Source organism: Equus asinus, chromosome 27 (assembly GCF_041296235.1).
Source record: "Equus asinus isolate D_3611 breed Donkey chromosome 27, EquAss-T2T_v2, whole genome shotgun sequence".
Classification (NCBI taxonomy): Eukaryota; Metazoa; Chordata; class Mammalia; order Perissodactyla; family Equidae; genus Equus; species Equus asinus.
This window is the reverse complement of record NC_091816.1, coordinates 33,625,043-33,640,213: the sequence shown is the minus strand read 5'-3', so window position 1 is coordinate 33,640,213 and position 15,171 is coordinate 33,625,043.

Here is a 15,171-nt window from a genome sequence, read left to right as displayed (position 1 = left end):
TCAGTATTAAATCAATGCTCTCCTAGCTTCTGACGGAAGCCTGTGCTTGTTGGATTGTTTGTTGAAGCCCTCAGTGTTGTGATGCCCATTAGCTCCTCAGTGCTGTGGGGCCTAGACTCTAAGAACTGCGGGGACTGCAGTTGAAATAGGAACCACTCAGGCCCCTGCTGCTCAAGCAAATCCATGCCTGTCCCCTCCCCACAAATGCACTTGAACAATGATACTTCACTGTTGTCTCTGAATGTTTTCCCAGTGGTATCCGTAGAAGGACAGAGTGCCTTTATCATGGTGTTTTGCCCTAAGGAGTCAGAAAAAGTGTGAGAGTCCGTGGACCAGATGGAGGACATAGTGGCAGGGTGAAGACCATTTTGGGGGCTTTTGCAAAGTTAAGAAGTCAGGCCCCCAATATAGGATAGTGGCAGTGCAGAGAAGGAACGTCTGAGGAGGGTTCAAGGACCCCAGGGAGATGCTTTCTGCCTCTGGCCGTTCATAGTCAGGAATTTCTGACAGAATCCACATCTGAATCTATAATATTTTTAGTGTGTCTGTGACTGATCCAAAGCAATTGCTTCCAAACTACTGTAATGGGCATCCACAATGGTTCTTTTTCATTCCCAATTTTCTTGACTTGTCTAGACAGAACTGATGAGAATGTTAATAAAACAAATAAGGCTCTTTAATCAAGAACCTTCCTTGATAATTTAAACACTTTTAAAACCCAGGTAAGAGAAACAGTGTAATGAGTCTTTATTTCATGACAAACCATGTAATCAAATGCTTGGGTTGGTTCCCGTCTAAAAATCTTTTTGTGCATGTACAAGTATATTTTATAATTTGTACCCAAAAATTTCCTCTAAAGAATATTCCTCATTTTTTTTACTGAAGAAAAAGAACACCTTTGCTATTTAGAAAAGAGCATAAAAATATTGATGAGCTCTTAAAGCTGATTAAAAAATTCAGCAATTCGAATAGTTCCTATTTTGAGGTAAAACAGTATAAGTTTAACAAATTTTTAAAAAATTTTTATGACCCACATTTTCAGAGAAATTTTTCAAATTGCAAACAAACCTACAAAAATAACCTGATTGACCCTCTCTGCTACTGACCAAAATGTTATATTCACAAAGCCTTGAACTGCCCCTGCTTCAGAAGCCAACAAGGTCTGAAATTTGAAAGAAAACTCATGCCAGCGTAGCAGAGCGAGGGATGTAGTGTAATCATTGAAGACAAATGAGTAAATTGTTAAAACATTTTGATCTTGTTAAAACTTAATAGCACCAGGAAAAAATAGTTTCCTGTCTCTTACCTTCTGGAGATTAAATTAACATTATTTTACTGTATCTGTATATACACACACATACATATATATACACATATATGTATGTGTGTATAATATATACTGTATATATGCCTACTATATACTGCATACTATATATGCTGTATAGATACATGTATATAAACTATATAGATACATATATTGTGTACATATGTATATATCTTTCTTCCTCCTCCCTCTAACTTTCTCTAAGTGATAAAACAGACTCCAGCCAGAAACATCAAGAGTAGGAACTACGTGAATTTATATTGAACTCATACATCTATAAGAACCAGGCAATGTTTGGTCACTTGAATAAAAACTGGCCTTCAGATCACACTATGGACGGACAATCGGCCTTCAGGAGAGATTACAAGCGTGTTGAACCATAAAGCAGCAGCAGGGTGCTCTATGTGTTGACCATGATTTAATCAGCTTCTCTGGGCTTCTGCACATCTCATCAAATCTGAGCAATTCTCCTGCAACCTCTGCCAGATTCCGGGACAAGACGTGGACTGCAAATGCCGCCTGGCAGAGCTGGGACCAGCTGAGTGCCATGAGCCCAGCAATGGGACATCATGCTGCAGCAGTGACAAATTAAGCAGAGAGGTGGAAGGATGATGAAAACTCCTGGGGTGGCCTGGGGGTGCTATCATACATCCTTCAGGGCAGGGGGACAGAAATCCGAGGAGGCCATCCAGCCGGAGTCTGACTGGAAATCCCTGAGCCTGATGAGATCAGGCTGCAGCTCTCCACAACGCCCCGGAATCCACAGCACCAGAGCTGCTGAAATATTCAGGGAGGTTAACCACCAGGTGCCCTGAGGAGTTAATAAGAGAGCTTGAAAGCCTGTCTCCAGCTGCATTTCCAGCTCAGAGCCAGGACGGATCGTCAGTAATTAAAAGTCTTACTTAGTAGAAGCCTTTATAAAGTGAACCGTTGATCTCAGTCAGTGCTAAGGAGTAGGCATCCCATGTTCAAAGCTACTGACGGAATCCAAAAAAGCCAGAATTAAACAAACTTAAAAATGTCGTTTTTCATCCATCCATCCCCATCCATCCATTCATTCACAAACGTCTATTTGATGCCTACTGTGTGCTTAAGCCCTGGATACACAGAAAACAAATAGAACGAGAGAAGTTTCCGTTGGCTATTGAGGCCAATCCTCTATTACACTGTATAATTAGCCCATAAATTGTCAATCGGAAGATAATCCTCAAACCTCAGTCGATTCAATTCAGCAGTCTTCCCCAACTGGATAATTCATTAATGTCTTTTTTGATATCCTAGAATGCTTTCTTCACTCCCACCCCAACTGCAAGCTCTCTGAAGCCTTCTTGCCCCCATCCCAGAAAGAAATGACCACTCTCCCATTCTGCCAGGTGGCAATACGAAGAACTTGTCTCCTTATCCCCCACACAATCACACTGTTGTCCTCTGTCCCCCTCTGCTAACCCTAGAGATCGTCTCGGTAGTGACTCAGCCCCATATCTCCTTATGTATCTAGCACTTTGCTGGCATATAGTAACATTTAAGAAACAGTTGAGTTAATTAAGGATAATTCTGGGCAGCAGAGTCATTTGATTTGAGTGTTCTTTCTGACTTTGTTGAAATTGCTAAAACCAAAGGAAAAGTAGCCAGATAGGTGATAAAATACAAGCTGAAGCCTGAAGATGCCTTGAATGTGAAGTGGCCACAAAAAAATGAAATGTCAAGAGTACTTTCCCGGGGAATAACCCCATATGGATGATCGTATCTTTGCTGATGAGAGCACTTGAAGACAATGGCGTGGTTCACGGAGGAAGGAAGGTAAGAATGTGGGAACACAGAGAGAGATGGACTGAGGTTATTAGAGGGCTGTGTGTGGAGAACAGGACAGTTTGGGTGGAGAAGGCAGAGGGGGAATCGTTACAAGTGCTTGTGGGGGAATGGCATTCAGACAACTTATCCCTCACTTCGTCATTCTCATCAGCCCTCACCAAGATAACCATTAGATATGAATTCCAATAACATGTCTTAGACAAGAAATTGAGTGCTCGGAATGAAGAATCAACTCGATGCACTTAAATTAATTTCAAAAACAGAACCAGACTGGAGTGGTTCTTTAAATACACGTACAATCTCTCGTATTTTCTGTCTTGCACTCTCTCTCTCTCTCACACACACACACACACACACACACAGAACAAATCTCTGTAGGTAGACTTATTTTTCTGGTGGCTTGGACATATGAAAATGGCTCTAATGCCCCCCAAAAAATGCCACTGAAGGTATTATTTAAAAGAGAAAAAGAACAGAAGGGAGCAATAGAGAGAAAATTTTGGAAATAGAAAAGCAGATGGAACAACTGACCCAACAGCCTCTGGAAAGCTGATTCTTCAGCCTGTGTGTAGAAAGTGGGGCAGCCCCTTGGTTTCCATCCAGGAACCACCCAGAGGCTCAGGATTGGTGCTGCTGTATTTCTCTGCAAGTCATCTGCCTTGACTAGACAGGAGATCTCATTTTAAGTAGGACCACTGTCCTAAAGTCCCCACCAGGGAGCATGCCGGTTGCAAAGGATGCAATGATTGAATTCTCCTGTGGATAAGTTGTCCTAACACTGTCCACTGTGTCTCAAGACACTTGGGGTGTTTGCACAAAATGATAGCAATCCCAGATTCGGTATAAGTGGTAGTGAGCATCTCCCTCTGGCAGTTAGTAGGTTATTTTGCTTCTTACACCCATTTCTGGGTGGTAGATGCACAGTATGAACTTGGAGGAAGCAGCCCTTGGTCCACTTTCTATCACAGGTATTACAAATCCCATCCATCTAAAGCTCAACTGAGTTATTGTATATAAGAGGGAAAACGAGGCAGGCCTTGACTCCCAAGTCCCTCGAGGGTGGAGGTCATGTCTTAACCTCTCTTTTCCCAACCAGGGCAAGACAGAAAGCAAGCATAGTGTGCATCCTTGTTGATACATGAGTTAAAGCAGATATTTCATTAGGTAACTTCTAACTCTTTTGTGAAGTTAAGAGTTTCAGCATTCTTTAAGTAGAGACAGTGAGCAGTAAAGCAAACTTCAGAATGTCCTGTTCCGTTTGAACAGTGAATGGAGAAAATAAGAAAGCGGTATTCGTTCTTCTTTTCCTTTTCATGTCCCTAAGTGCTCCACAGGACTGAAGTTTCAGTCAGTGAAAAGTAAGGAAACACAGTGGCTTCCCGGAGCTTGAAGGCACAGCTCACCTTCTCTCTCTGTTGTGCAAAATGCATGAGTTAATTACACCCTAAGCCTCTAAAACAGTAGGACGATAATAACCTGTAACAGCTAATTCAGAGGTCACCATGATCTGGTGGTTAAGGAGGTATTTCTTCTTATTCACTTAAAGTTTAGTCACTCATTTAGCTCTGAGACAGAGCTCAAACATCATTTGCTATGGAGAAATATGTATTGTGCTCTCTTTCACATGTTGCCACATGCACATAACAGCCCATTTGTTCTTCCCGGACTCAAGGTGCTTCTCCACCGAGGTTGGAGGCAGAGGACAAACGGTGGAGGGAGAAAAAATGAATTTTCTATAACTTCCATTGCTCTATTTCTGCATGAGTGGGAAAGGCCTACTCATAAGGAGAAATAATGCCAGATAGACAGTACTTGCCAATACGGAATCCACAGGGCTCCTATTTGGGGACAGCTGTGGCTAAGCCGCCATCAATCACAAAGACCAACAATGTCTTTCTTAAAGGCCTCAAGGCAGACTAGATGGAGAGCAGGCGGCTTGGTGGCAAAATGTCTCAAATAACTAAGTGAAATTGGTCTTTTTAAAACAGAAAAGGCTGCATTTTTGCTCAACTCAGCATACGTTTATTGAGCACCAAATATTTTCTGGCATGGTACTAGGGGCTGGTGATGGTTATTTTTATGTCAAATTCTCCAGGCAAAGGGATGCCCAGATAGCTGGTAAAACAGTATTTCTGTCTGTGATCAGCAGTTGAATCAGTGATCTGAGTAAAGCTCAGGGCTCCCTGAGGAGGGTCGGTGTCATCCAATCCACTGAGGGCCTGAGTAGGACAAAGAGGCAGAGGAAGGTGAGTGCTCTCTCTCTGCTTGAGCTGGGACGTCCATCTTCTCTGGCCCTCGGAGATTGGAGCTCCTGGTTCTTGGGCTTTCAGGCTCAGATTGGGACATGCAGTCAGCCCCAGGTTCTCAGAGCCTCAGATTCAGACTGAACTGCACCACCAGCTCTCCTGGGTCTCCAGCTTGCAGATGGCAGATCCTGAGACTTCTCAGCCTCCAAAACTGCATGAGCCAATTCCTATGATAAAGCTCCTCTTATATATCTCTGTATCTGTCTGTCTGTGTATCTGTCTATCTGTCTATCTATCTGTATCCTATCTCTTCCGTTTCTCTGGAGAGCCCTGACTAATACAAGGCTATAGATCCAGAGAAATGTAATAGAAAAGTTTTATCTTCCAGTTGGTAGGCACAGACCCTAAATCAATAATCTTGTAAGTGCAGTGAAGGAGGTTTGTGCAGGATCGCAGTGGGAGCACAGGTGATGGGCACCCAACCTAGGGAATGAGGTTAAGGTAATGTACCAAAGAGCCACACCATAGAGGTGTCTGGACGTGTTAAAACAAGAGGATAACAATGAGGCAACCAAGTAGTGTGTCTGTCTTCCCTGTGAGTTCCTTGATGGAGCCGTGCATGCACAAATCCATCCCTAGTGCCTGGCACACCACTGCAGGTAGAAGGTGCTAGCTGGATGTCTGTTGAGTGAGGCAGAAATCAGGGGATCTATTCTTTTTTTTCTTTCTTTTTTTTTGTTTTTTGGTGAGGAAGATTGGCCCTGACCTAACATCTGTGTCAATCTTCCTCTATTTTGTATGTGGGACACCACCAGAGCATGGCTTGATAAGTGGTATAAGTCCATACCCAGGATCCAAACCCACAAACCCTGGGCCAGTGAAGCAGAGCATGCAAATTTAACCACTATGCCCCCAGGCAGGCCCAGGGGATCTATTCTTGACTAATTAGTTTTCCAGTTAATTTTTATTTTTTAATTAAATATCGGGTCTAGTAATCTAATGTGCCTTCTAGCAAGTCTCTGTTTTGTTCTCTCTTTTGCAAGACACTGACAGTTTCTTGAGGGCAGGAGAACATCTTCATCTGTGTGACTCCAGCAAGCAGACCAGGGCCTCGACACTAGCAGTGCCCCCATGGCACCCATTGTGCGGAGCTGTATGAAAATGAACTAAGAATCAGAGGTCTAGCTAGTGCTACTTTGTTTTAATTATTTAAATAGGAGACTTGATTGAACAAAAGCTAAGAATAATATATATTATATATTATGTATAATGTATAATATAATAGAGTATAATATATATACAACAGTATTATATATATTATATAGGAAATATATAATATAATACAAGCTAACATATTATATAAATTCACCATGCAATACCTTTACTGAAGGACCCTTCCTCATTGAAATGGAAGGGATTTATTACTCGACCTGTAAAGATGCAAAGGGATTTGGGGTGTGGTAAAGGTGGAAGAGATCTTTGAAGATCCCTAAATGGAAACACAAAAAGGGAACAGGTAGATTCTCCTCTTCTATTCTTCCCAAATAAAATGTCCACATTCCATATGGTTTGCTCGAAACTTGGAAAGTGAGTAGAGTCCTCTCGTCGGAGGCAGCATGCAAGTTCAGAGAAATTTGCATAAAAACCCATGGTAACCTTTGCAGGTTTCCTGCAGGAAGAAATATTGGATCCCTAACAGAAGGAAATGCTCTCCTTTGAGATTTTAAGGTCTCACCTGTAAAAGCAACACTCTCTTCCACTTTGGGCATACCACTGATAAAGGACAGTGAAAGTGACTGTGGTGATAATTGAGACATAAATTGTCTGAAATGGCGCTGGTTGTCTTTTCCAAGCAATTCAAGTCGTCCAGAGCATTTCACGTCTGACATGACACCTCCTCCGATGAAGCAAGTATTTTTCTGTCAGCAGTAGGATCAAGTGCACTGTGTATAAAACGAATTGAGGTCTTTAGAGAAAGGTGCTGTGTAAATAACGGGTATTACCGCATTTCTATCTTGATATAGAGCTGATTTCAATCACTGTATTAGGAACAAAAGTAATGTGTTCCGTTATTGTTGGTTTCAATTTACTTCTTCTCGAGCTTCAAATTCAATTACATTCCGAGATGAACATGAAATCAATTGAACAGCTGGATGTATGGTGATCCTATTTACCCAATTCTATTTAAATTCCATACTCTCATAAGATAATCAAATCCCTCATGTGGTTTAACATTCTAGTGAACTTTAGAAGAAGAAAAGAGAATTATTGTAAGCGTGCTCCCTAAAAGGATTTTAAGGATGTGGAATCTGTATACACATACACATCTATGTCAAAATAAATGAAATCTAGATTATTAGTTCATTCAGCAAACATATATTAACTAACACATAGTAAGAGTATATTAGGGGTTCAGTAATGTCTCAGACTGCATAGTGATTACCTACCAAAGATGGATTTACCTTAATTGGCTAGCACCTTCTTTTTGACTTATATATCTTTTATATCACACCAAATATTTGCCCATCGAGACAAGACTTTACTTCACAAATTACTTCCCTAATATTCTATGCAGGCCTTTCATTTACAATCAAATGTTTGTACATCCATTCCTATAAAACTAGGATTAGGTCAGATTGGCTAGTGATGGGTTATTTTCCACAGCAGAACCCACATATGAGGTTTCCATGGGCTGTGGAGGTATGTTGGACAGACAGCATATGACAACCTGGAGAGAGTTCATGGTCAGTGGAGTAGAGGCATAAAGCCAGGGTTCAACAGTAGAAGAAACCCTTGGAAGTGAAAGTGAGAGACATCAAGAAAACAGAGCAAGGAATGAAGCAAAGATCTAGGGAAGTAACGTCCAAGAACATAAGATCATGAGCAAGGACCGGTTCTGATGTTCTGCGCCTTTACTGGTTAATAATATGGAGGGTGATTCCTTAAGATCATGAAGACTTTCAAAATACAGCAACAGGTTTGAGATTATTTTTCCTTAAAAGAATCTCAGCTGAGTCTTTTTTTAATCAAATGAAACAGAAAGAAGTAATAAGGCTGAAAATTAGCAATATCTGAATTGTCTAAAATGAGAAAAGATTCTGGCAACTAAATCAAATGACATAGGTATCATGAGTGCCTCTGGTTGTGCTCTGTGGGATGCCGCCTCAGCATGGCCTGAGGAGTGATGCCATGTCCATGCCTGGGATCTGAACTGTCGAAACCCAGGCCGCCAAAGCGAGTGTACAAACTTAACCTCTCAGGGCCGGCCCTATGAAGATTGATTATTAAATGAGTGATTGGTTATAACCTAGCACGTGGGTTATAATGATAGGTAGGAACCAACACATCCTTACTAAGGCCAGGTGAAACCAAAATCACTTTTCTTCTATTGGTGATGGAATAAATAGAACAAGAGGATTTCATCAGCATAAGAGAACTGGGTTTAAGTAAAGTTTGACCAAGCTTCACGTGACATCATTTTGTATAAGAGAGAAAATATTGAGACAAATGGGAGAGGAATTGGGGGAGTTTGAAGCTGGTTGGGTAGTCATAACACCCCTACAAATGTCAACAAATGGAGTGAAACCCTGAAGACAGTCTCAAGTGGCGTGACACCAGATTAAGTTTTCCCACTCAGTCTTATCCACAATTTTCCATAAAGACGTAAAAGGTAAATCTAACAAGCAAGAGGTTGCTGTGTTTCACCTGACTCAGTAATCTAGGATCTTGGGATAGACAGTTTATGGGATAGCTTATTGTTTATTGTAATAGCTAATGTACCATACTCTGAATGAAAATCGCATGCGAATGTACAATGACTATAAGCTTCCCCCCCAAAAAAAATAGAAATGCATGTCATTTCAGGTTAAATGAACAAAGACACTGGAGCCAGGACAAGGACTGCATATGGTATCCAGGTGTTTCCGGCCATTTGAGCATGTGAATGTATTGCTTTCAGTCCCAGGTGTCATAATTTGAGTGAGACTTTGACAAAGCTGAGCCAGTCAAGAAGTGTGAGGACACAGTGAGGGAGGGGCAGAACCACGTCAGTGAAGAATGCAAGACGCATTACGGATACACCCATCACGTTTACTTCTGTGGTCACGAAACGGAGGATCAAGTATGACCCCCAGATACACATTACAAAAAAGTGGATTTGGAGCTCATTATAAGGAAGAAATTTCCATGGCTTAGAGCATTTCAGAAGCAGAATAATCTGCCTTGTGATGTAAACTTCTTGGACCTGAAAAAGAAAACTGATTCCCCAGCTCTTAGGTCTGCCTAACCTTCCTTATGCCTCTAAATTAAGCCCCAGAATCATCCCTTCCAGGAAGGCTCACTGACCGACCCTCACCACTGTAATTGAGATGTCTCTCTTCTCCCCTGTACCCTATTAATGCTCTCTCTATATATATATTATTATTAGACCATTTTCACACTACATTTTAACCACAAGTTTTCTTGCCTGCCTCCCCAAATAGAGCAGGAATAAAGTTTTATTCTTCAAAGCACCGAATACATCATGAAGTGTAGTCAACATGGTTGAGTAATGCAATAGGTCTGAGTTTCGGGACAGCGGGAGTATCGGCAAGTGCAGACACACTAACAACCGGCTGAAGGCAAGGAGGAAAGGCAGGAAATGAAATTAAACATTAATGTGATGTGTGAACAGTGAAATCAAGGAGGAGGGCACTGTGGGAGACACAGAGATATTGCTGAGCCTTCACTTGATCAGATAATGCAGAGGGAACTTTCTCATTCATGATGGTACCATAGAGCACTCCCTCCATGCCAGGCCCTCGACAACATGCCCATGCGGCTGGCATTGTCATCATGGCCATTTAACAGACGAGGTCAACACACTTGCTGACGTTACATGGCTAGTATGTCATTCCAAGTTTGGACTCTCACTCTGCCTGATCCCAAAGGACTTTATCCCAAACAACTGAAACAGCCTCCAAAAACATATATACTACAAAAGTAAAACAAAGTGAAAAAGTCACAGTAAAAGAAAAATCTGAATTTGAGAAATAAGGCAAAGCCAGGAGTGAAGTTGCAGCATGCCATGGGATGCTTACAATTAAGGGAGCATGTTTAGAAACAAAGAGAGCCCTGAGATTTTTTGTTTTGGGGGGTTTTTTAGTGAGGAAGATTGGCCCCGAGCCAACATCTGTTGCCAATCTTACCCTTTTTGCTTGAGTAAGATGGTCCCTGAGCTAATATCTGTGCCAATTTTCCCCTACTGTGTATGTGGGACACCGCCACAGCATGGCTTGATGAGCAGAGTGTAGGTCTGCACCCAGGATCTGAACCTGTGAACCCTGGTCTGCCAAAGCACCACATGCAAACTCAACCACTACACCACCAGGCTGGCCCCAAGAGAGCCCTGAGTTTTGATTCCCTGGAACACTTCCACTTAACCTCAGTCCCTCTCCTAGCTCACGACTTTCCAAGCTTGTTGCTTGCTAACCACCATCAGAAACCACCATCCGGTAACATTACAATATACAAACTTGTATTTTATCCTTTTTTAACATTCAGGCTGTGACTTGCCAATTTAAAACATTTCACTATTTATTAATTATATACTCACTGATGCATTTCACTGTGTTAATTATGCAACCTACTTGACAGGGTTAACTATGACTTAAAAGAAAAAGATTTTAATTTATCAAAGTCTAGTTTATAAAATACAGTCAGTGCTGCTATAACATGTTATATGCGTTCTTAAAAATCACCACCCTCTGCAAAATTGGTTAATAAAACCATGGAGCTGATGGAAAAAGTTGAGCTAATGGGACAACATTCAAAAGCTTCATCAATGACATACAAATTTTAAAAGATAAATTTTAGTGAAAACGGTAGCACAATTTTACACATGCTAAATTGTTAAAAATACATGAGAACCACAATTAATGTGACAATGCATGTTGTAAAAGACCCGAAGTTTGTCTGTGGAGGTAAGTTTCAGGAGAGTTCGTGTGTGAGTTATCGCGAAGGAGGGCTGTCTGAAATCAGGCAGGAAGCTGTAACATCAGACGTGGATGTGTGGGGCTCAGAACACGTGTGTTGAACTGAGGCGGCTGGGAGCTGTTTGAGATGTGTGTTCTGTGTATTGCTAGGCACCACAGCTCAGCTGGTGCAGTGTTCTTCATTCATAGCGTGTTTCTCACAGGTGAAATTGTTTTATGCAAACTTGAAATTCCCATTTTGCTCAAATTGCTTCCAAACATAGCAATTGCATTGGAACAAATTCGCGTTGTCAAAACAAGTGTTGTAGCAGAATTGACTGTATTAATAAAACTATCATTATAATTTATAAAATATGATACACGTCATCTAATTTATGCATGTAAACAACTTATAAAATTAGTATTATTATTTTAGCTGTCACCCTATCTTTCAATGAAGAAACTGAACCCAGAGTAACCCAGGGACCTTCCAATATCAGTCAGCTAATGATTGGTTATGCCAAGTCTCAAATACAAATCTTCTCTCTCCGACTCCTCTTTGCCTTTCCCGAAAGTATTTCCCACAATACCATTCAATTTTATTCTTTATTTTGAAAGTCTTGTCTTTAATCCAATGTGCATGTATGCCTTGCACATGCACACATATGCACAGCGTTGTCAAAAAAGATTCATTTTAGTAAAAAACAAAAAGTCTGCAACATCACAATCTTATAAATATAAAATGCCTAATTTCCCATAAAATAAAATTTTACATGTGTGTAAATAAAGAACTATATCTTCATAGCACAACTGTCATATTTTTCTGGCTATCATAATATATCTACTCATCAATAGCTATATTTATACATTTGAAGTTATATTTATATGTATTCTAAATTTAATATATAACTGAATCTATTTAAATTTGATTCTTCTTGGACAAAATTTGATGGATTTGAAAAGAGTTTTTAAAAGTTGCAAACTCATAAAAAAATTCATAAAGAAAACAGAGGAATAGGCAGAAGAATCATCATTCATTCAATACATATTTATTTAGGGCTGACTCTATCAAGAAATGCTCTAGGGACCAAAGATACAGGGTTTCGTGCAATCCAGTAAGCATCCTAAATGCCTGATTTGTGCCGGAAGAGATGCTGATTTCTCTGGACACAAACATGAAAAGGGTACAACATCTTATGAATAAATAGATCGTCCCAGTAAAGTGTGGGAAGTGCTGTGGCAAAGGAATGCACAGGGTTCTGGAGAGAACAGTGGCACCCAAGCAACCTGAGTGGGGTGAGAGCCTGGGAGAGAATGAAGGAGGAGGTGACACTGAGCGGAGTCCCAAAAGGTTAGTACAGGTACGCAAGATGGAGGTGCAGCCACAGGGTCCCAGCCAGGGCACAGAGAAACGTGAAAGAACGCTGACCTCAGGAACAGGAGTGGAGCGACAAGGCGGGCGGGAATGTAGGCTGAAGGGAGGAAGAGGTAAAAGCGAAGAAATGAGCTCCCCAGGATTGGAAAGAGCCTTGCAGTCTTTCTTTAAAATAACTTCTAATACTCTCAGAAGGCTAATGTCTGAGTTTGACATGTCCGCAAAGATGTTTTTCAAATGGAAGTATACATATACTGTTGACTATTGTTTTTATAAGACAGAGAAAAGACAGAAAGGGAGCAAGAATCATCATTCAAGTACATCAAAAATACGTACTTTCGACTACCTAAAAAAATGAAAGACGTTTATCCACACAAGGGAGATATATGGCAGAATAGGCACTGTTAATATTCCATACATATGGTAACCAATCTTTCATAACATCATCCTTGAGCTTCTCTGCCTGTGATAATTATATCACAGTGAGGAGAAACAGAAAGAGGAGAAAAGGAACAATGAAATGCTGGAAATGTATACGTTTTGTACCCACAGTATTCATAAATATTAAAAACTAGCATTCTCCATCCACAGCAGGGCAAATGTTATCGTGCTGATTTTGCTGTCCTGTGCTACAAAGAATCCCAGGTGATAGAGATCAACGGCGCCCCCTCAACAAAGGGGTTACATCCCACAGGGGTCAGGATTGCACCCTGAGCTGTGTTCCCAGAGCTGTGAGGATGGGAGGATCCTCTGAGATGGGTCAGTGGGAGGTCTCTTAGTTTACCACCAAATGATGGTAGACAAGAAAAAGGGATTGACTTTACTAAGTCAGAGAAGTTCAATGCAATGTCTGAATCTCTTGGTCTTCTTTGGGAGAAAGGAGGAAGTAGGAGAGAATACGGCAAATAAAATGGGTCGTACTCTTGTCATTTCCTTAGAAAATTCAAGAGAAAAGTTCAAGAAGAGGAGAACACAAGAGTGTTTCTGCCAAAAGTCAGGAAAAGAAAATTCTGAAGGTGGAGCAGAGAGACCGTATGCACTATAAAGAAATAGATGCTGTCCTTTATTGATAAGGGCACAGAGACCTGGATTTGAATTAGAGTTCATGGTAAGTAGCCCCATTAGGACAGTCTAGTAGACATCTGAGACTCCGGAGAGGTCCACATGATCACAAATGTGGAGCCATAAGGCAAACTGAATCGATTCCCTGCAGCTGAAGCAAGCTGGACACACTCCTGTCCCTGGTTCCACCCGTCCTCACTGATGTAAGCCATAAAAGTAAACTTGTTACCTCAACTTTTTGTGACATGAAATTTTTAAAAATATGCTTATAACAAGCGAAAATTATTTGTTATTGATAATATTCCTTCTGTCTTTTGAAGAGGATGGATACTAACGTGAGCCTCTTGATTGCTGAGCTTAGAAATGGGAACAAGATACACGAGGGGAGAACCTGGAAAACACATGAGTATTCTTCATAGTAAAGGGAGATCTAGAGAGAGCTAGGTAGGTGGGGGCCTAGGGAAGTGTTAGAGGCAGGCCCTATCAAGCCTGGAGAGGGAGCGCCAATGGAAGCTTTGAAAAGAAGACAAGAACTCATAGAGAACAGAGGCATCTACAGGCTATTTCTATTAAGTTTTGCTTTTGAGTCCAGCATTCTCTCTTCCCCCTCTTTCCATCCAATCTTTAGTCAACCAACATCATTTGCTAATGCTTGGTGGAGCTGTGTTTGCCCTGGTCTGGGGGTATGCATCACAGTGCTGTGTTGAGTAGTGTTGAGAACAGCAGCCACTGTGCACCTCCAGCATCCCTTTAGACTTGTAGAGTATGCCAAAACCATGGCCAAAATCGGTCTTGAACTTTGAGATCTTTCTGTAGCTAGCCATACAGGCTTTCTGGATTCATCACTGGCCTGGGCCTCTGAATCCTGCCATCATAAACCAACGAGCTCGAAAGATAGCCCTCCATCTCTGTGCCAAAGAGGCTAAACTTGGCCTACCAGGATTCTCCTACCTGTCAGCAGTTGATCTGACTTCCTACAGGTGAACAAGGACATGCATTCAAAGGGGATCTTGCCCATTCTTGTCAAATAGACCAAATTGGTCCTCCGCCACCACCTCATAGCAGGGTCTAATAGCCATTGACACCTATTCTCATTACAGAATTGTTATTCTCGTGAGAGTAGCATGTTGGGACCACATAATAGCATGCAAGATTAAGTTGGTTCATGTTTGTGGTTATCCAGACAGGTGTCAGAGTATGGCACACAGTTCATGGCGCAAAAAGGACCCAGCAGTAAGCTGATGGTCATGGCATTTGAAGGACATTCTCCTGTCATCATCAAGAGGCTGAATGGACTTTTAAAGATTCAACTGATAAAGATTTATGGATAGATTTCATTATCAGCAGTATGGACAATAGATCTTAGTGTGGGCATGAAATGTAGCAATTCCCTGCAAGAGA